Raw genomic sequence first — 2,608 nt, forward strand, 5'->3', positions numbered from 1 at the left:
TTTCCCCCCCCCCCCCCCCAAAGTTTACAGGATCTGTGGACACAAAGCTTTTGCAGCTGCTGCTGCTGCTGCTTTTTTCAATGGATTTCCACATCCTCCCAAATTCAGCGGGATGAGTCACCTGGCAGAGACAGGAAAGGAGGCTCGTCCCAAAAACATTCCCATTCACAGCCCAGGTGCCTCGGGATGCTGAACAGGACAGTGCTTTGTTTTCCAAGAATGGGCAATTAGTGGGGAGATTAAAAACCTACTTGTTTACTGGGATATTGGAGAGGAGCAGCTGAGAATTGTAGTCATGGAATAGCTGGGGTTGGAAGTGACCTTTAAAGGTCATCCCACGGGGCAGGGACACCTCTCAGGTGGTTAAAGCAGTGCAGGGGGATATTCTGGCATCAGATGCTGCCCAAATTAAGAGGAATAATTAGGAAGTGCCCTCAGCTTCTAGAAAAACCCACCCAGAGAGTGGTGACCTGGGAGGTCACAGTTTGCCTGTGGATCTTCCCTTTCTTCTTCCACCTTTGTTTTCCCAAGGTAAATAAGGAAATTACAATGGAAAAGGCAGTTGGGAAACTAAAATGTTTATTTGCACTCTGGGAACAAGGTGGGATCTCCAGTTTTTTGCCCAGATCACTTCTTACATGTGCCATTTCACTGCCTAAACCTTTGGGAAGCAAAGACCTGCTTGAATATTCACTGCCTGAGTCCTTGGGACGCCCTGAACTCCTAATCAGGTGATGTATTTACTTCCTTAATCCCTCCTGACCTTCTTCCCTATGGAAATGAGACAATTTGAAAGCATCTCCTGCAGCACCTGAGATCCAGCTGATTGCTCTGGCAGTGATTGCAGCGCCTCTTCCCAAAAGTCCTGGGAAAAATCCTCAATCTTAACTCTCACTTGGCTTGTCCTGTCACTCCATCCCTTACCCAAAATCCCTCTCCAGCTTTCCTGGAGCCCTTTTAGGCTCTGGAAGGGGCTCTCAGGTCTGTTCTCCAGGCTGGACACTCTGTGCTGGTTTAAAAATAATAAGTAAGTAAGTAAATAAATAAATAAATAAATAAAACAGACCTGCAAAAAGATGCCCAGGAGGCAAAACACTTGTGGAACAATCAGGATGTTGGGATTTGACCTCAAAATGCCACTGAAATGCTGCTCCAGGCAGGGTTTTGCTGCCACGGAAAACGAATGGGCACTGATTTGATCCCACTGCAGTAAAACAGGTGCCTGAGTTCCAGAGGTTCTGTGTGGCAGATCTCATTCCAAGAGATGATTCCCAAGCTGGAAACCCTCCCCCTGTTCCTCTGACGTTCCCTCCCTTCCCCTCCTGGGTTGTTACAAACATCTGTCTGGCGAGGGTGGGACGAGCTGAGAGCCTAAAAATTCCCAGCCTGGAGCTCATGGACCACCTGGATCCTTGTGCTCCCCACGGCAGGAGTGGCCAAGGCCGGGTTGGATGGGGCTTGAAGCGACCTGGGATAGTGGAAGGTGGCCCTACCCATGGAACTGGGGGGATCTTGGAGGTCCCTTCCAAGACAATGTTGATTCCCACCAAGAGCTCTGGGATTTGGGTTGGAGCTCTTGGATATGAAATCCCCTAATTCCTTCTATCATGGATGTATTCCCTGCTGATTGGTGTCCTGGATGTGAGGGATGAACGTGGGGTTTTCCAGCTGCAGTGACACGCTCCGGGAAGGAATTCCATGAAATCTGTACTGGGACAGGCTGGGAGAGCTGGGGGGGTTCCCCTGGAGAAGAGAAGGCTCCAGGGAGACCTGAGAGCCCCTTGCAGGGCCTAAAGGGGCTCCAGGAGAGCTGGAGAGGGACTGGGGACAAGGGATTGAGGGGCAGGACACAGGGAATGGCTTCCCACTGTTAGATGGGATATTGGGAAGGAATTCCTGGCTGTGAGGGTGGGGAGGCTCTGCCAGAGGTTGCCCAAAGAAGCTGTGGCTGCTCCATCCCTGGGAGTGTCCAAGGTCAGGCTGGAACAACCTGGGACAGTGGGAGGTGTCCCTGTGGAACTGGATTTAAGGTCTCTTCCAACCCAAACCATTCTGGGATTGCACACCTTCCCAATATCCCAGCTAACCCTTCTCCTGGCAGTGGGAAGTCATTCCCCCCGGGTCCTGTCACTCCATATCCTTGTCAAAAATCCCTCTCCAACTTTTTTTTGGCTGGTTTTCCCCACTATCTGTCATTTTACCCCCATCACCAGTGGGTTTTGTTGGTTTTCACTTTGTTTATTCCCCAGCTCTGTCCAGGTGATATTTCCCTTTCATTTCCTCTTTTCCTGGCAGGTTTTCTTTTTCCTCATTTTCTTTTCCTTATTAATCCATATCCAATGATTGGTTTGCTTTCCTCTCCCATAAATTAATAGAGTTGTGGTGCTGCTGTGAATTAATCCAGGATAAATCCTCCCCAAGCCGAGGGATTGTTGCTATCCCAGCCAGATCATTCCCGTGGGATACAGAGGGAACACCCTGTCCAGAGGACACAGAGCCTGGGTCAGCTCAGGCCAAGAGCCTTTTTCTCTCTTTAAACTGACTGTTATCCTCTCATGGAAGTGCCCAGTGATAACAGGAGGGTGTCTGGAACATTTGGAGCTGGATC

General features: G+C 49.9%; 1 long non-coding RNA gene across 1 annotated transcript in view; it reads left to right on the top strand.

Annotated features, from left to right (window-relative positions):
* The first annotated feature begins 2,130 nt into the window (after window positions 1–2,130).
* The window catches only part of LOC114070895, a 20,565-nt gene continuing 20,087 nt past the window's right edge, over window positions 2,131–2,608 (top strand). The window contains exon 1 of the long non-coding RNA XR_003573976.1: window positions 2,131–2,142. This is a non-coding gene — a long non-coding RNA (uncharacterized LOC114070895). The remainder of the gene's footprint in view (window positions 2,143–2,608) is intronic.

This window comes from Empidonax traillii, unplaced genomic scaffold (assembly GCF_003031625.1).
Source record: "Empidonax traillii isolate 1590-97213 ecotype Southwest subspecies unplaced genomic scaffold, ASM303162v1 scaffold1736:size66746, whole genome shotgun sequence".
Classification (NCBI taxonomy): Eukaryota; Metazoa; Chordata; class Aves; order Passeriformes; family Tyrannidae; genus Empidonax; species Empidonax traillii.